We start from the raw sequence: 20,176 nt of genomic DNA on the forward strand, positions 1-20,176 counted from the left end.
CAGATCAATGAATGCTGCTGGAATGAGGACAAGATTGGCAATACTCTGCAACAGAATGGGGAGGAATGGGGGTGGGTTCTTTCTTTAACTGTCAAAAATAAAAATAGAAAACCCACCCACCATCTCATTTTGATTTAATGCAAAAATTTCCCCCCTGGGACCTTGGATGCTTGGATGGTAATTCAAATAACAGATGCATGTCTGATATCCAGCTTCAGGGAGGAGGGCAAGGATTCTGCCCTCCCCCCCCCCAAAAAAGAGTTTGATTTATAAACAAGCAAGCAAACAAACAAACAAACAACCCCCATCCCAGTCTGGATCTCACACCTGGAGTCTTGCAACAATAGCCCAGTTGTGTATGCCTAATGGGTGTCTCCAGGGCTTTTTTTCCCAGAGGGAACTCACAGGAACTCAGTTCTGGTACCTCTCAGGTGGACGCCATTGCCATTCTAAGAGAACGAGGGAGGTGAGTTTCTGCAACTCTTTCTCTAGAAAAATAACATTGGGCGTCATTTAGATTTAATTGTGCTCACACAAGACACTAGATGGACGCAAGGGTGTAGGTATGCACACACTCTGACAAGTACCTAAAAGGGAGAACCATAATCAGTGGTGGATTAAACCCTGTGGAGGCCCCTAGGCAGTCAAAATCTGGGGGGGGGGGGGGGGCCTCACAAATTATCTCCGAATCTTGATTGCAATTTTCTTTCAGGATAAAATTTTGATCCGTTGTCACGAGGCCCCTAAAAGGCACAGGACCCACATCGTTCTAATAATATTTGATTTCTTACCCTCACATATGGTCATGGATGATGGGATTTGTAGTCCACAACATCTGGAGGGTCACCAACTTGGGTGGCTTTAAAAGTGGATTGGACAAATTCATGGAGAATAAGCCTATCAATGGCTACTAGCCAGCATGGCTAGGAACTGCCTCCATGGTCGGAGGCAGTAATACTTCCGAATAGCAATTGTTGGATACCAAATGAGGGGAGGGTTGTCTTGAGCTTAGGTCCTGCTTGTGAGTTTCCCTCAGGCATCTGGTCAGCCACTGTGAGGAAAAGGCCACTGGCCTGATCTACTAGGACTTATCTTATGTTCTTAAGGCTGGCCTATGAAGATCAATAAATGTGCAAGAACAAAAGAGACGAGAGCCCAAGCAGAGCATGGGTGAGGGAGAAGGAGTGGTGGGAAAGGTCCTGTGCAAGCACTGAAAAGAGAAACCCAGATCAAAGGCAGAAATTAATCAGAGATGTTTTGGCTGTAAGCTCATCAGGGCTGACCCTGCTGTCTGACAGTCTGCAAATCGCCATGTCTGTGGATAAACATCAGTGGCCCATCTAGTCCAGCATCCTGCTCTCAGTGGCCAACCAGATGAATGAATGAATGAATCTTTATTTGCATCAGCTATTGGCCATAGCAATAAAACAACAATACAATATACAAAGAATAAAAATTAATGCCTGTGGGAGACCCGGACCCGAGGCCCCCTCTCCCCTCCTGTGGCTTCCAGCAACTGGTATTAAGAAGCGTTAGTGCTTCTGACCATGGCGGCAGAAGATAGCCATCGTGGCTAGTAGCCATTGGTAAAGGTAAAGGGTAAAGGGACCCCTGACCATTAGGTCCAGTCATGACCGAATCTGGGGTTGTAGCGCTCATCTCGCTTTATTGGCCGAGGGAGCCGGCGTACAGCTTCCGGGTCCTGTGGCCAGCATGACTAAGCCACTTCTGGCGAACCAGAGCAGCGCACGGAAACGCCGTTTACCTTCCCGCCAGAGCGGTACCTATTTATCTACTTGCACTTTGATGCGCTTTCGAACTGCTAGGTTGGCAGGAGCAGGGACTGAGCAACTGGAGCTCACCCCGTCGTGGGGATTCGAACTGCCGACCTTCTGATCGGCAAGTCCTAGGCTCTGTGGTTTAACCCACAGCACCACCCGTGACCACCCACAGCGCCACCCGCGTCTACCTGTACTAACATTAAATAAACCCAATAACATTTTTTTTTAAAGTTGGTTGTTTGCTTTTCCACCAGAAAATGCAAACAAACAAACAGCTATTCCAAAGAATACCTTTATATATGTATTCAAATCTATGTTTTTGAATGACACATTTCTGCCACCTTGCCAAGGCACTTTCTTCCACTTGGGGCATCTTGGTTTGGCAGCTTTTCACGACGTTTCATCCTACATTTCAGCATTGCGACTGTCTGTTCTGATTCTGAAAACAGATTCGTTGTGAAACACTGACATTTCCTGTGGCGTCTGAATCCTGACCGACACTGGCCAGTGGGGGAGCCAAGTCTTTATCACCTGACAGCGCCTTGTCACCTGAACGATCAGAATGGTGGACCTTGATCCTTCAGTAACGTTCTTTGGGTATTCCACTAAACAATAAACCTATGAAGGGAATATACAGACAATTCAAAAGTCCAGCAGCCTCTGCTCAGCTTGATGCAAGGCTTTTCACCACAGAGCCCCATTTTGCCACCTGCGCATCTGACAGAAAGAATGTGGTGTGAAAGTTGTAGTGTGAGATGTGGAGAATTCTGAAGATCTGCTGATGTCCCTTTCATAAAAACATGAGACAAGCCTGCTGGAGGCCCATCAAGACCAGAATCCTCTTCACAAAGGGGCAAACCAGATGCTCTAATGGGAAGCTTCCAGGGCCTCACCTGGGATAGAGGCATTAATGGTGTTGATGGCCATGTAGGAGGAATTTGGGTCCTGGGCAGACAGAAGGTTGCCAGCGTAACTGGATGGTAAGTGACAGAAAAAGAGAGTTTTTAGCAAAGTGTCCTGGGAAGAAGGTGGGGAGAAGAAAAACTGGGATCCATCTTGGGCTGGCTGGCTGAAGGCTGGCTGGGAGAGATGCCTTTGACTCCAGTGCTGCACTGATGTGGAGGACAAGCCCCTCTTGAAATGACCATGCTGTAAAATGCATTATTTTAAGGGGAAATTGCTCCAGTATCTGCTCAGCAGGGGGTGTTCAGTCAACAGTGCAAAGGCTGAGCTGAAGCATTCCCTGCTGCTTACCTGCTTTCAGCAATAGGGGTCACTGTTTTGCAGACTTTGGCTGTGAACTGGGGCCCTACCAAAAAAAAAAAATTCAAGTTGCACCCCACTGCTTCAAATTGGGACCCACTGGCTAGTCCTGAGTCTCATAGTTGCTGGTCCTGAGTTGCCCTGCCCTCGCATGAAGTCTTGGGTTTACAATTTTGGGACAGGGGAGACTTCCACTGGGGAGTGGGCGGGCTGGTGAGGCCCCCTAGATTTAGAGGCCCTAGGCTTCAGCCTACTTAGCATATACATAAATCCAGCACTGCTGGGAGACCAGGGTTCAAATCTCCACTAAGCCCTGAAGCTCATTGAGTGACTTGGGCCAGTCACTACCTGTCAGCCTAACCTACCTCGCAGGATTGTTGTGAGGATTAAATGAGGAGGGGTGGAGATCCAAGTACAGTACTGGAGTTACCTGAAAAGAGAAAAAAGTGATTTATCAATGCAATGAACAAAATGAAGAATCAATAAAGTATAGTAGAAGCTGTACGGCATGAAAAGTAGTGCAACAGAGAGCTGTCTCCCTCGTGCTTTGCTTACATCCCCTGCCCTTCTTACAACCGCTGGTGGAGCGGGTGACTCACAGCTTTGAAATCTGTGCAGGATGCCAGCTGAAAACAGAGGCTTTGCGCCCATCAAATTGACAGATGGCGCGCAGACTGCCCTGCTAGGCAAAGACTCATCCATATTCTGAGTTAAAAGAAATATTGCCATTTTAAAAAAAATAAAAGGAGGGGAGAAACATATTTAAAAGATAAAGGGGGGTGGTGGTGGTGGAAGCAGCAAGGGTTTGCTGGTCATTAATAATGGGAATAAAATCGAGGTGAAGGGCTTCACTTTAAAGACATGTTAAAGCTCCTTAATCTTCAAAGAGATAAGGGCAAGGCAGCTGTGTGTGCCAAGCGAGGAAGTTTATTCCGCCAGGCGGCAGGCGAGGCTCCGGAGAGTTTTGAGGGCACCGCAAAGGTTACCTCTGCAGCCATCGCAGGACGGGGCCTCGGGGTAAACTTGAACTGAGCTTGACCGGGTTCTGATGCGAAAAAGGAGAGGAGGAAAGAGGAGGAAATGCCAAACGCATGAGGATGATCCTGCCTAGAGTCACAAGCAATTGCTCTCTCTGCTACAGCCTCTCTGCCATTGAGAAATGAAAGGCCTTTTCTTCTTCTGGATTTGGCATAGGGCTTAGTTCAGAGGCGAGGAGTCTTTCCCAGCCCAGGGCCCACATGTCAGTGGTGGGTAGGGCTAGAGGTGAACGTGGGTGGAGCAATGCATGCAAATTTTATTTCTTTATCTGCTCTATTTGTATCCTACCTTTTCCACCAAGGAGCTCAAGGTCGGGTAACAACAATTTATTTATATTTTGCCATCTGACTGGGACGCCCGAGCCACTCTGGGGAGCTTCCAACAAATTAAAAACATTAAGCACATTAAAACATCAAACTTTAAAAGAGTCCCGATACAGGCCTGCCTTCGCATGTCTTCTAAAAGTCAGATAGTTGTTTATTTCCTTGGCATCTGACAGGAGGGCGTTTTTTGGGGGGTGACTACCAAGAAGGCCCTCTGCCTGATTCTCTGTAGCTTTACTTCTCGCAGTGGGAGAACTGCCAGAAGGCCCTCGGAGCTAGATCTCAATGTCTGGGCTGAACAATGGCAATGGGGACGCTCTTTCAGGTATTCAGAGCCAAAGCCGTTTAGGGCTTTAAAATAAGGTTACCAGATGTCCCCATTTCCCGGTGACAGTCCCCGGATTTACAAATCAGTCCCCATACAAAATCCATTGAAGTTGAAAAGGATTCATTGAAAAAATCTGGTAACCTTACTTTAAAAGTCAGCACTAACACTTCAAATGGTTCTTGGAAATGTACTGGCAGCTGCTCCCAGTCACCAGTCTGGCAGCCGCCTTCTGGATTACAGTCGTACCTTGGGTTTTGAACAAAATGTGTTCTGGAAGTCCGTTCGACTTCCGAAAAGTTCGGAAACCAAGGCTTCCAAATGGCTTCCGATTGTGTAGGCACGCTGGAAACAATAGCGGAAGCCGCATCAGATGTTCAGCTTCCAAAAAAAGTTTGAAAACCGGAACACTCACTTCCAGATTTCGATCGTTCGGGAGCCGAAATGTACAAGTACCAAGGTGCTCGACAACCAAGGTTTGACTGTAGTTGTAGTTTCCAAGTCACCTTCACAGTACACAGTACTTATTGCTCCTTGTTTAATCCCCACAACAACCCTGTGGGGTAGGTTAGGCAGAGAAATAACGATTGTAGCCCAAGGTCAACCAGTGAGCATCACGACTGAGTGAGGATTTGAACGCGGGTCTCGCAGGTCATAGTCCGACACTGTAACCACCATGCCACACTGGCTTTCGGTACCTTTGTACAGTAGTTTAACATTTGTGTTGTAGGTTAGTGTTTACACATGCTAGCACACCCTTTCTCTAGCCTCCATTTGGGCAAACAAGAGGCATGGTCAGAGTTGAAGGACACATTCCAGCCAACGTTCAAGGAGAAGAGGGCTAGTCACTATGGTTATATTCTGCCTCTACTGTTGAGAAGCAAAAATGCTTCTGAATACCAGTCTCTGGTAGGAGGGAAGAGTGCTATTGTGTTAAAGTTCTCCTTGTTGGCTTTCCACAGGCAACTGTTTGGCCACTGTGAACAGGATGCTGGACAACATAGGCCATTGGCCTGATCCAGCAGGCTCCTCTTAGGTTCTTAGGTTCACATGGCTTCCCCCCAAAAAATCCTGGGAATTGTGGTTTGTTGCTCTCCGAGCTTCAATCTTCAACACCCTTAACAAACAGAGCTCAGCCTGGAGCCCTCTAGATGTTTTGGACTACAACTCCCATCAGCCCCAGCCAGGAGAGCCAATGGCTTATGGGAGCTCTGGGCCAAAACATTTGAAAGGTCCCAGATTGACAGAGTCTGAGTCTGCTTTTGCCAATCACAAAATAGGGCTAGGATAGAAACCGCTGAGGGAAAGAGCAGGATTTCCAGGTCTCTTCAGGCCTCCTCTCTTTGAAACTAAGAACAGATGACACTCTTTCAAGATCTCTACTTCCCCCTTGCTGAGTTTCACCACTAGGAACACCTGCTGTTCAGCATCCCTTGAAGGGGTGCTGAAGTGGAGATTCTGAAAAGTGGTTTCCATCTCCTCTGCCAGGGTGGTGTTTGTAGTTTATCATGGAGTTCAACATCAGTTTTTCTTCATCAGCCAGAGAGCCAAAGCTAACATAAGCACCCAACTCCTCATTCATTACTCTTAACTGAGTCATAAAACACACCAGAGTTGGTTTTGTCATGATAGTTTTTTTGTTTTTTTAAACTTGATTTATGGCCTTTTCCACAGATGTAGCCTTTATGCTCCATCTCAGTCGCTGAGATCTTCTGATAGGCCCGAGAGAGAGAGAGAGAGAGAGAGAGAGAGAGAGATAAAAATAAAATTTTCATTAATATATATTGCAACTATTATTTAACCAAGTTGTAAGATTTTCACTTTTGACTCCCTTCTCCCTCTTTCTGCGGTTCTTTGCATTTATTTCCGTCCTTTCCTGCATACTCCAAATTGCCTTAACTTATTCTTTTAATCGTCTATTCTTGAAAAAATCTATATATTTTTAAAACTGCAGGTTTTTACAATAATCCTGCCAATGTCTTGATCTGTTTACAGTTTGTTTGTAAATACTCAATAAACCTCTTCCATTCCTTTCTAAAAAGTTTGTTGTCTTTACTTCTTATTCTTCTGGTAAGTATCTCTATTTTTGCATACTCCATTATTTTCTGTATCCAATCTTCTTTCGTTGGGACCTCTTCATCCTTCCACTGTTGGGAAAATAACATTATTGTAGCTGTAGTTGCATACATAGTTATCTTACAATTTTCAGTCAATACATTATTTATTATCAATTTTGCTCATTTTTCTGTATATATTGCCTTAACTCCTTTTATAAAAGTGTCTCCACAGCTCATATATTCCAAAGCTTTAAATATAAAGTCCCAGGAGACATTATCAAATGCCTTCTCTGCATCTAAAAATATTAAGCCTGTTTGTTTTTCATTTCTCAATTTTTAGTATTCTATTACATCAATTATATTTCTGATATTATCTTTCATTTGTCTTCCTGGCAAGAATCCAGCCTAATCTTGATGGATTACTTCTTTTAATACAGCTTCCAAACTGTTGGCTAATATATCTGCAAAAGGTTTATAATCATTACTCAACAAAGATATAGGTTGATAGTTTTGAACCAGCTCTGGATCTCTGCCTTGCTTAGGGATCAAAGTTATATAAGCGCTCTTCCAGGATTCTGGCAGCTCCCCCTGCATTTCAGGTCATATTCATAATATCCTTTAAAGGTTGTATTAGGTAATCTTGTAGCTTTTTATACTATATTGCTGAAAGTCTGTCAGATCCGGGTGCCTTCCCTAAATTTGCATTTAAAATTACTTGGTGTAATTCCATCATTGTCACTGGTCCAGTCAAAGATGTCATTTTATCTTTTGATATCTTAGGCATTTTACTGTCTTCTAAATGTTTACTCATTTCTTCTAAGTTACCCCGTTTTGCTCTATATAGTTCTGTATAAAAATTCACAAATTGGTCTCTTACTTCTTTTGGTTTTTCCACTCCTCCTCCTATATTAATTTTATTATTACAGGTTTTTTCTTGTTTTTTCTTTTTATTGGCCAAGTTAGTAGTTTCCCTGGCTTATTAGCCTGTTCAAATTGTTTCTGTTTTAAATATTTTATTTTCCATTCTAATTACCAATTTATTATTATTGAATATTGTGTTTGAAATATCTTAATGCCCTGTTTCACAATCTCTTTTGAGGGGGAATTTATTAATCTTTGTTTTCTACCTTTGTACGTGAAAGATACTCCCTCTGGATTCTCCCAGCGATGGGATCCTTTTGGTGATCTCCCATGATCAAGGTTCAGGCTAGAAGCCATTGATCATTGGATGTCCACGGACTCTAGTAAAGGTAAAGGTAAAGGTAAAGGTAAAGGTAAAGGTAAAGGTAAAGGTAAAGGGACTCCTGACCATTAGGTCCAGTCGTGGACGACTCTGGGGTTGTGTGCTCATCTCACTTTATTGGCCGAGGGAGCCAGTGTACAGCTTCCAGGTCATGTGGCCAGCATGACTAAGCCGCTTCTGGCGAACCAGAGCAGCACACGGAAACGCTGTTTACCTTCCCGCTGGAGTGGTACCTATTTATCTACTTGCACTTCGTGCTTTCGAACTGCTAGGTTGGCAGGAGCAGGGACCAAGGAACGGGAGCTCATCCTGTTGTGGGCATTCAAACTGCCGACCTTCTGATCGGCAAGTCCTAGGCTCTGTGGTTTAACCCACAGCGCTACCCATGTCCCTCAGACTCTAGTAGAGAAAGATAAAAACTTTATCTATGCTGGGCATCATTTAATAAACATCTATCATGTTGCCTCTTACTTGCCTTTTCTCTAGGCTTAAAAGTCCCAAAGGCTGCAACCTTTCCTCATAGGAATGCCATTCCACTTGCACCAGAAGTGTGGGGAGGAGAAGACGGAGGTGGGAAGAGACGGAGAAAAACAGACAGAGAAAAAAATGTTTGTAGGGACAATTAAATTGATTTCCAATAGGAAGTGTGTGTGCTGCAGCTATTTTAAATCTGCCTTCCTTCACCTTGAGGCTCCCTGGGAGGAGAATGTAAAACTCCATAAATAAAAGACACTGGAAAAGATATCACAGGCTCACTGAGAAACATTTTGGAAGCTGAGCTAGAAGCGAGGGGAGTATGTGGCGGGAGGGGAGGGCAGCAGCCTGACAAGAGTGATTTAGAGTCCAGCTGAAAGAAAAAACGTCTCATTGCATTCTCCATAATCTACCCGGGACCTGGTAGGTAGTATTTTCACAAGTGAGGATGGATGGCAAAAACGGATGTATCCCCAAGTGAGACCCCCACACCTTGGTGTACAGCTTACTGGGGCCAGCTGGTTTCTCTTGAAGCTGGGGGGCCACTAGAGCATTCCTAGACACTCTCCCTCCTCCTTGTGTTTGTGACATAGCTTGTTTACAAATGCCAGCTTATAGGCAAGCTTGCACCAGCGCCCAGCAGTTTGGGCCACATGCCGAGGCACCCACAGGGCCTACCAAGGTGATATTTGCTGCTTCCCTCTCCCCTCACAACACACACACAACACAATGGGCATCTGGGTCTGTGAAGCACCTTTCCCCATTTTTCACAAGACTCTGGAGCAGCACTACATTGAAGCATTATGGGAAATTTAAAATAGTGGCTCCTAACAGGCCACCACCAGGAGGCCACCCACACATCAAAGTAGGGGAAGAGGAATGAAAGCAGAACATCTTGCTCAGCCCTGCTTACAGGTTTGGGAAGCTCTTCTTCTTAACCGTTAACTTTCCCCAGAACTTCTCTGCGAGTGCAAAATCATCACCAAGGGAGAATTATGGCGCTTCCAGACAGTCTGGTTATTGAGCATTCATGGTGATCTCTTTGCAGAGGGGTGAGACGACATTGTCTATTTAATGAGCATCCACCCTGATTTATTTGCGGGGAGGTTAGACAATGTTGGTTATTTAATGTGCCTTGCAGACCACTGGCAGGTGGCCCTCAGCCATGGCAGACTTACACTTTTGGAGCCCTGAAGCTTTAACTCACATGGGGCCCCCTTCACAACCAGCAGTGCAATCTGGGTAACCACTGTTATCTTCTTCAACAGGGTTGTTCCATGACAGATCACCACACCTTTACAACATCTGTGCTACTGACTGTCAGACTTTGGGATTGTTGAAATATAGTCATACCTCGGGTTACAGATGCTTCAGGTTGAGTTTTTTCAGGTTACGGACCTGCCGAAACACGGAAGTACTGGAACTGGTTACTTCCGGGTTTGGGGGGTCGTGCATGCACAGAAGCGCTAAATCGCACTTTGCACATGCACAGAAGTGCCAAATCGCAACCTGTGTGTGCACAGATGCACCACTGTGGGTTGCGAACGTGCATCCCGCACGGATCACATTCGCAAGCCGAGCGTCCACTGTATATACAACAACAAAAACAATCAACTCAAGTTGTGACACTCAAATGGGTTCTACTAGAACCAAAAAAATTAAGCAAGGTGGGCTAAAGTTGCTTCTGGGGGACATCTGGGATTAGGGGCCTTGAAGCTTAAACATCATTAGTTTCATAGCAGATCCATCCCTGGAGACTGCATTCCTACAAATAGCCACATTTACTTCAGTGGAAACAGGCCATGTAACAAGAAAAGTGTGCTGTCTCTGAGCCTGATTATCTCTTCAGGGATGGCTGAGTTATCGCTATGCTGCTGGAGCAATTGTGTTGGGGGATTGGATTCTGAGGAAGCCTTTTCCCAGCTCTGTTTCCCCTTTATTGCAGGAGCAACGAAGGGTGGTGGTTAAAGTACCAAGTGCTTTGCTGAAAAGGGTTGCTCATATGCCTGCTCTCCTTAGAGGACTTGTTTTTGGAATGATAAAAGGTAAAGGTAAAGGGACCCCTGACCATTAGGTCCAGTCATGGACGACTCTGGGGTTGCGGCGCTCATCTCGCTTTACTGGCCGAGGGAGCCGGCGCACAGCTTCCGGGTCATGTGGCCAGCATGACTAAGCCGCTTCTGGTGAACCAGAGCAGCGCATGGAAACGCCATTTACCTTCCCGCCGGAGCGGTACCTATTTATCTACTTGCACTTCATGCTTTTGAACTGCTAGTTTGGCAGAAGCAGGGACCGAGCAACAGGAGTTCACCCCGTTGTGGGGATTTGAACCGCCGACCTTCTGATCGACAAGCCCTAGGCTCTGTGGTTTAACCCACAGCGCCATCCACGTCCCTTTTGGAATGATACCCTTGACCATTTTTGTTGCCCTCCTCCGTACCCTTCCACTGAGATGTCAAGAAGATCTATGCACATTATCCAAAAGGGCCCCAAAGGACCAGAGATGGTTCCTTCTGATAAGTGTGGACCCTCCTTCCAAGCTCCATCCCTAGCTTGTCAGCTACACAGTTCTCTGAAACCAGTCTCCGAAACCTTTTCCCACCAGACCCCCAGAGCCACTTGCTAACTAGGGAGAATGCACTATGGATGAAGTGCCCCAGATTGCCTGCTCTGTTGCTAATCCATCTCCATCAGGGGCAGGAGCTGTCGACAGGGGGAATGGAAGCAAGTAAGTCCGTCATCCCAGCTGAAGTCTGGAAGTGGGGGGAAGGAGCAGAGCCCCCAGGGATCCGAAACACTCCAATGCACAAGAGCAGGTACACTCAAATAATCAGCAAAATGGTACAGCAGCTGCCAGCTTCAGGAAATCAATTAGACGGGAGGATGCTGGGTCACTTTCTCTTCTTGTTCCCCCTTCCATTGTTGTTTTTCTTCCAGGAAAATGTCTTAAGGTTAGGGCTGTGGAGATGCTTTTCTGCTGCTGGATGAAGCAACTCTCCCCGGCCTGCCTTCACAGCTAGAGTGCAAGGGAGCTCACTCACCAAGGGATCTGTGTTTCCTCTTATTTCATGTTAGAGAGAGAGAGAGAGATGGGAGGGGGGATGTGTGTGCGTGCGCTGCTTGGCCATTCTTTCGAGAGATCCCTCAGGATGGGCATTTTTCACATTTTACCTCCAGGAAGTTCTCCATTCCATTTCAATACTCAAATACACGTACACAGCATACATTTAAATCATGGTGCTTCCTCAAAAAACAAAAACAAAACCTGAGAACTGCAATGTACCTCTCACAGAACTACAATTCCCAGCACCCTTAACAAAATACAGTTCCCAGGATTTTAATTATTATTTTTTGGGGGGGGAGAGAGGTGTCAGCACATCCTTATACTCCACTCTTCAACCACAAGTGGAATAAAAAGTTTTCAGCAGGCATTTAAAAGTTGGCACAGAAGACACCTGCTGACTTTATGTTGGCGAAGAGTTTTGCAGGATTGGGCAGATGAACACTAAAGGGTCAGTTTCTCTTTGTTGTCAAGCACGCCTCGTCAGCTTGGGGGAATAACTGGCAGAGGCTTTCCAGGATTTCAGAGTGAGGTATTCCCCAGCCTTACCTGAAGATGCCAGGAATTAGACCAGGTTCCTTCTGCCTGCAAAACAAATCACAAACTGATATGGAAATGTGGGAGCAACCTTAAAATAATAATAATAATAATAATAATAATAATAATAATAATAATTTATTTATTATTTATACCCTGCCCGTCTGGATGGGTCTCCCCAGCCACTCTGGGCGGCTTCCAACAAGAGATTAAAAATACATTAAAATATCAGTCATTAAAAACTTCCCTAAACAGGGCTGCCTTCAGATGCCTTCTAAACATCAGATAGTTGTTTATTTCTTTGACATCTGATGGGAGGGCGTTCCACAGGGTGGGTGCAACTACCAAGAAGGCCCTCTGCCTGGTTCCCTGTAACCTCACTTCTCACAGTGAGGGAACCACCAGAAGGTCCTCAGAGCTGGACCTCAGTGTCCGGGCAGAACGATGGGGGTGGAGATGCTCCTTCAGGTATACTGGGCCAAAGCAGTTTAGGACTTTAAAGGTCAGCACCAACCCTTGTGCTCAGAAACGTAAAGAGTAAACTAAACATGGGGCATCAAGAGAACCCAAAATTGACATATTCATCCTTTCCCAGCTATCTGTTGATTAGATGACGTATTGTCCAACCTCTTCAGAACCCAAAACTGGGATGTGTGTCTTCTGGGATGTGCTCCTGGGCACTTCGCTTGACCCATGCCTCATTCTCATGCTGAAAAAGTGCTTTCTCTGGGTCGAGAGCTCAGCATGCGATCACGGCACCCACAATGGTCTCTGTGATCGCACGTAAAAAAAAAATAGGATGTCCCTTTTCCCCTCAAGGCACTTGGCACGTATGAGATGATCCCCATGTCTCTCTTTTTCCAGAGAATAGGATCTGTGCAAGGGAACACTGATGCACATTCCATTGAAGTCCTTAGGTTGCCCATCCATTGTCTCAGCTAGGAAGTTGGTTTTCTGGCAGCAGGTAAGTGGCCTTTAACCTCGTGGACAGAGGGCCTGTGGCTAAGACTCAGCAGAGACAGGCTCCAGGATGACTCCTCATTTGCTAATTCCCTCCTGAAAAGCTGGAGCCACTGTCACTTCTCATTAAGAGAGCCTAATACCCGCCTCGGTTAATTTTCAAGCCGACCGGTTAAGCATATGAATCAATCTCCCCACCTCCCCCCTTGAGACATTTGTGGTGCAGTCATATATATGCATAATCGGTCAGAAGTGAGTAGCCATAGGTTCTATCAAATGTAGTGCTAAGCTAAAGTTCGGCCACATTCACACCATGCATTTAAAGTACTGTGACACCACTTTAAGCAGTTATGGCTTACCCCAAAGAATTCTGGGAGCTGTGGTTTGTTAAAGATGATGAGAGTTGTTAGGAGGACACCCCCCCCCCCCGCCAGCTACCAGAGTGATGTAACAATCAAGCCTCTTCACAGGGAACTCTGGGAATTGTGGCTCGGTGAGGGGGAAAGGGGTCTGCATGGGCAAAAGAAGGCTGAAACGCCAACCTTCCTACAATGTTTGCTGACCTAACCTTTGCTGACATTCGTCCTGATGCTACATTGATACCTTTAGGGCTGCTGACCTCATTTCCTGCTCCCCATTTCTTCTTCGTCCCCTCATGAGACAGGAGACATCTTGCAGGTCTTTGCTGAAATCGAGAACAAAGCATGATCCCTTCCACCTCCAACTTGGGCCACAATACATTTAAAGCACCGTGACACCACTTTAAATAGCCATGGCCTGCCCCAAAGAATTCTGGGAGATGTAGTTGATTAATGGTGCTGAGAGTTGTTAGGAAATCCCTATTCCCTGCCTAGACCTACAATTCTAAGAGTGGTTTAACAGTCAATGCCTATTTAGATAGATAGATGATAGATGGTTGATTAATGGTAGGTAGATAGATAGATAGATAGATAGATAGATAGATAGATAGATGATAGATAGATAGATGATAGATAGATAGATAGATAGATAGATAGATAGATAGATAGATAATGATAGATGATAGATGATAGATAGATAAAGATGATAAATGGATGGATGGATGGATAGATAGATAATGATAGATGGATGGACAGACGGACGGACAGACAGATGACAGATTTTTGGGGGGAGGAAATCAGTTATAAAGAAAGTAATACAGAGAATAAAAAGGGTGGAAAGTGAAGGAAAAAGGAACAAAGATGTCTATAAGTGTGTGTGTGTGTACATACACACACACAAATGAAATGTAATATACTCCCTTACATTCTTATAGAAATTGATATAGTGTTATTATCCTAATACACATGTAGATATTAATAGCATACTACATTTAATAATAATAATAAAGAACAAATTAGCAAATGCAAAATTCTATCTGAAGACCGGTTGCACACTTCGAATACAAGGTGTCTTCCATCGAGAAAGGAACTTATTTCTTGCACTACTGGTCTGCTGACACTGGGGGTCCCCCCTCATACACTAAAGTTTAGTGACTACACTGTGGGCACGAGCCTTTCAGTCAGGTGACCCTAGCAATGCTTGTCCCTGTGTTCTTTAGCACTGCCTGCTTTCCTGGTGGTGGCGGCCAACCCTGCAGCCCTGGTATGGTGCATGGCTCAGATAAACCTGGGAAGGTTGGGATCTGCAACAATGCCTATGTGGGAGATTGCCCAAGCAGAAACATATAGCGCGTTCTGAGCTCTACAGGGAACCCAGGAAGCTGCCTTTTACTGAGTCAGACCATTAGTCCATCTAGATTGTTACTGTCCACACTGACTGACAGCAGCTGCGAAGGATTTTTAGGACTGGCATCGCCTAGCCCTAGCCGGAGATGCCAGAGACTGAACCAGGGACCTTCCATATGCAATACTGGGATGTGAATAGATGCTAGGACACTGCCCATTAGGTCCAGTCGTGGCTGACTCTGGGGTTGCGGTGGTCATCTCGCTTTATTGGCCGCGGGAGCCGGTGTACAGCTTCCGGGTCATGTGGCCAGCATGACTAAGCCGCTTCTGGCGAACCAGAGCAGCGCACGGAAACGCTGTTTACCTTCCCACCAGAACGGTACCTATTTATCTACTTGCACTTTGACATGCTTTCGAACTGCTAGGTTGGCAGGAGCAGGGACCGAGCAACGGGAGCTCACCCCGTCGCGGGGATTCGAACCGCTGACCTTCTGATCGGCAAGCCCTAGGCTCTGTGGTTTAACCCACAGCGCCACCCGCGTCCCTGAATAGATGCTAGGAGAGGATATATTTATTAGATATTGTCCTTCCTCATGTTTGTGATTTCAGCAGAGTGCTATCCCTTTGCAGTGTAAAAGAGAAGCTTAGATAGGCTAGTTTTATCTTTTTAGTTTAAGTAGTCCAGGATGCTTTAAGGCAGACTGGATTCTCCTGAAATGCAGAATTTTAAATACCCACCATCGTCCTTGGCTTCACTCAATTTTGTTTATAACACTCTTCCATTTTCTTCTAGTTGTGAGGGTGGGGATGGGGAGGGGCCTCACAAGCAGAGTAGCCTAGAGCCTCTCTTCATCTAAATCCAGCCCTCTTTGGGAGTCCTGCTTGGGAGTTCTCCACAGGCATCTGACTGGCCGCTGCGAGAACAGGATGTTGGGCTTGATGAGCCACTGGCTTCTTATGTTCTTACAAATTTGGCTTCAGGTGTCAAAATAACTGGGCTTGCCTTGGGTGCTCTGCACCATAGAAGCCAGCTCCTAACAACAACAACAACAACAACAACAACAACAACAACAACAACAAAAATTATTATTTATACCCCGCCCATCTGGGCGGCTTCCAACAGAATATTGAAATAAAATAGTCTAAAGGTAAAGGTAAAGGGACCCCTGACCATTAGGTCCAGTCGTGACCGACTCTGGGGTTGCGGCGCTCATCTCGCTTTACTGGCCGAGGGAGCCGGCGCACAGCTTCCGGGTCATGTGGCCAGCATGACTAAGCCACTTCTGGTGAACCAGAGCAGCGCACGGAAACGCCGTTTACCTTCCTGCCGGAGTGGTACCTATTTATCTACTTGCACTTTGACGTGCTTTCGAACTGCTAGGTTGGCAGGAGCAGGGACTGAGCAACGGGAGCTCACCCCGTTACGGTGATTCGAACAACCGACCTACTGATCAGCATGTCCTAGGCTCTGTGGTTTAACCCACAGCGCCACCTTCGTCCCTTATACAATTGTCTACTAAATATTAAAAGCTTCCCTAAACAGGGCTGCCTTCAGATGTCTTCTAGGGGTTGAGATCCTTTCGCTCCCCCCCATAAAATATTTGAGGGGTCCCCCCCCAAAAAAGTTGATGGGCGGTGCCATTCAAATGGTGTGCGTGTGCCGTCTAATGTGATTGGTTATGTGGGGTGGCACTCACCTGCCCCCTCCAAATATTCTATTTAAGTTGGCACCCCTGCTCTGCACTCTAACTTGGAAAGGGTAAATCATTCCTTGTTCCCAACCACCCAACCACCCGCCAACAGCTCTGCGTCAAGGTCTGCACTGTTCCCGCAAACAGCCACCCTCGCCTGCCCTGCAAATTGATCAGCTGAGCGAATATCCATCCCTGAGTGGCAGGAGATAGGAAAGGGGCCTCGATAAGATGTTTCAAGTGGCAGCTTGCTGTAAACATTCCCAGTGGGGCTGTTAGATTAGAGCTCTGGGAAAAAATGCTTCCCCGGTGTGCCAAGGCTGGGTTTGGGGCTGGCGGGAGGTGGGCTGTTGAAAAGTAAGGGGGGAGGGCAGAGGGGGGCAGCGGGTGGGCAAGGGTGTCTGATGAAGAGCTTGGCTGACAGAACGTCTTGCTCACAGTACCTGCAACTCTGGGACTTGTAAATGCCACACACAGACACGAAAAGGAGTCGTGTATATTTGGAGAAGGTGCCGACTGCTTGAGGCTGACTCAGAGGGAGGAAGGAGGGAGAGGCCCCATCTGCACTCTAAATTTAAAGCAGTGCTATACTGGTTTAACAAGATATGGCTCCCTGTACCCCCCCCCTGCAAAAAAAAGCATCCTGGGAACTGTAGTTAAGGGCGCTGTGAGTTGTCAGGAGGATCCACAGAACTGCAGTTTTCAGGATGGTTTAACAACCAATCCTTCTTCCCAGGGAGCTCTGGAAATGTAGGTCTCTGAGGGCCATGTTGTTTGTTGTTGTATAGTCATTTAGTCGTGTCCAACTCTTCTTGACTCCATGGACCAGAGCACGCCAGGCACTCCTGTCTTCCGCTGCCTCCCGCAGTTTGGTCAAACTCATGCTGGTAGCTTTGAGAACACTGTCCAACCATCTCGTCCTCTGTCGTCCCCTTCTCCTTGTGCCCTCCATCTTTCCCAACATCAGGGTCTTTTCCAGGGACTCTTCTCTTCTCATGAGGTGGCCAGAGTATTGGAGCCTCAGCTTCACGATCTGTCCTTCCAGTGAGCACTCAGGGCTGATTTCCTTCAGAATGGATAGGTTTGATCTTCTTGCAGTCCATGGGACTCTCAAGAGTCTCCTCCAGCACCATAATTCAAAAGCATCAATTCTTCTGAGGGCCATAGGGATCTCCTAAGAATTCTCAGCTTCCTTAACAGTTCCCAGGATACTTTGGGGGGAAAGCCATGACTGTTTAATGTGGTACGAAGTGGCTTTAAACATACAATGCAGATGGCAGGGCTGGATTCATCATCGTCGTTCAGTCATCTCAGTCGTGCTCCACTCTCCGTGACCCCATGAACCAGAGCATGCCTTGGAAATTTTTCTCAAAACTTCTCCTTTTGTCCATGGAGTGTTCAAGGCAAAATACTGGAGTGGGTTGCCAGTTCTTCTCCACAGGGTTGGATTACTTGATTGCAATTCTAAGCTCCGTTTGACATCCCATACTTCGCAACCTCAGAACGCTGAGGGCTCAGGGCAAATTCTAGCAAATGCCAAACAAAATACCATATTTTTCCATCTATAACACGCCCCCAAGTATAAGATACCACCCCCCTATTTTTTGGGACTCAATTTTAAGAAAATGAGGGGAGATGGCCCAAAGTTGTTGAGCCTCTCCCCCCAAGCAGCTGTAGGCAAGAAACACCCCCCAGATTGCTCCCCGCTCACTGCGGCATCGGGGGAAGCTGTGCCCCCACCAACCGGCTGGCTGGTGGGCATGCCGCTTCTCCCCCCTCCCCCATGCCACTATCCATGTAATGAACGACCCCAGTTTTTTGACATGATTTTTGAGTCCAAAAACCTCGTCCAACACACGGAAAAATACGGTACTGAAACTATGAAAGTGAATATTTATTTATTTAATATACCGCCCTTCTCAGGGTGGTTTACAGTATAAAAAAACCAACACCAAAGTATATAACACAATAACAAACAAAGCAATACCCCACCCCAGTTTAAAGGGCCGTAGATTATTTAATTAGACAAAGGCCTAGGAGAAGGAAAATGTAATGAAGATGCCCGGTGAGCCTCCCTGGGGAGAGCATTCCACAAATGGGGGAGCCACCACAAAAAAGGCCTGTTCTAATGTTGCCACCCTCTGGTTATTCTGACTCTCCTCAGATATTCACATTTTTCAAATTCCTACACATTCCCAATTTTGAGCATTATCTTTACAACTTATGGTCCCTTCTTTGGCTCTTTGTTTCACTACTATTACCTTTCTGTGTTTTCTTCATTTTTACATCACTAAAGGTAAAGGTAAAGGTACCCCTGACTGTTAGGTCCCGTTGCGGATGACTCTGGGGCTGCGGTGCTCATCACGCTCTATACGCCAAGGAGTCGGCGTTTGTCCGCAGACAGCTTCCAGGTCATGTAGCCAGCATGACTAAGCCGCTTCTGGTGAAACCAGAGCAGCGCACGGAAACGCTGGTTACCTTCCCGCCAGAGCGGTACCTATTTATCTACTTGCATTTTGATGTGCTTTCGAACTGCTAGGTTGGCAGGAGCAGGGACCGAGCAATGGGAGCTCACCCCGTCGCGGGGATTCGAACCACCGACCTTCTGATTGGCAAGCCCTAGGCTCTGTGTTTTAGACCACAGTGCCACCCGCATCACTAGTTATTATTTATTGGTGAATTCCTATTTGTCTGATAATGTTGCATGGGGAAGGATTAGCCTGTTTCTTTTCTCTGTCCCGAATCTTCGAACATTCAACTTTGTTGAATGTCCACCAGTTCAAGTGTGATGAGAAGGGGGGAGGGGAGGAGAGAAATGACAGGGGGGAGGGAGTAGGAACATAAGATCATAAGAAGAGCATGCTGGGTCAAGCCAATGGCACCACCTAGTCCAGTATCCTGTTCTCACAGTGGGCAACTAGATGCCCCAATGGAAAACCCACAAGCAGGATTTGAGGGCAAGAGCAGTCTCGCCTCCTGGAGTCTCTAGCAACTGATATTCTGAAGCACTACTGCCTCTCTTTTTTCCTACCAAACTGCTTCCTGTCATCCTTTATTTATACCCCACCTTTTTCCCTGACAGGGACTTAATAATAATAATAATAATAATAATAATAATAATAATTTTTATTTATACCCCGCCCTCCCCAGCCAAGGCCGGGCTCAGGGCGGCTAACAAGCAATAATAAAAACAAGTTGAATGAATACAACTTAAAAACAAGATTAAAATACAACATTAAACTATTGAAACAATAAAATATTAAAATGCAGCCTCATCACAGGAGGAGAAAGGAAAAAGAAAAAAAGAAAGAGGGGGAGGGAATCAAATTGGCTCCAAGCCAAAGGCCAGGCAGAACAACTCTGTCTTACAGGCCCTGCGGAAAGAAATCAAGGCGGCTTACAGATAAAATAAGAACAGCTAAAAACGTGGGGGGGGGGATCTTGCCCCACAATTCAGCGACACTGTCTGAAATCGCTTTATGACAGGGGTCAGCAACCTTTTTCAGCTGTGGGCCGGTCCACCGTCCCTCAGACCATGTGGGGGGCCGGACTATATTTTGGGAAGGGGGGAAAAAAACCAATTCCTATGCCCCACAAATAACCCAGAGATGCATTTTAAATAAAAGCACACATTCTACTCATGTAAAAACACGCTGATTCCCAGACTGTCCATAGGCCGGATTTAGAAGGTGATTGGGCCACATCCGGCCCCCGGGC

This window comes from Podarcis pityusensis (assembly GCF_964106645.2).
Source record: "Podarcis pityusensis genome assembly, chromosome: 16".
NCBI classification, from domain to species: Eukaryota; Metazoa; Chordata; class Lepidosauria; order Squamata; family Lacertidae; genus Podarcis; species Podarcis pityusensis.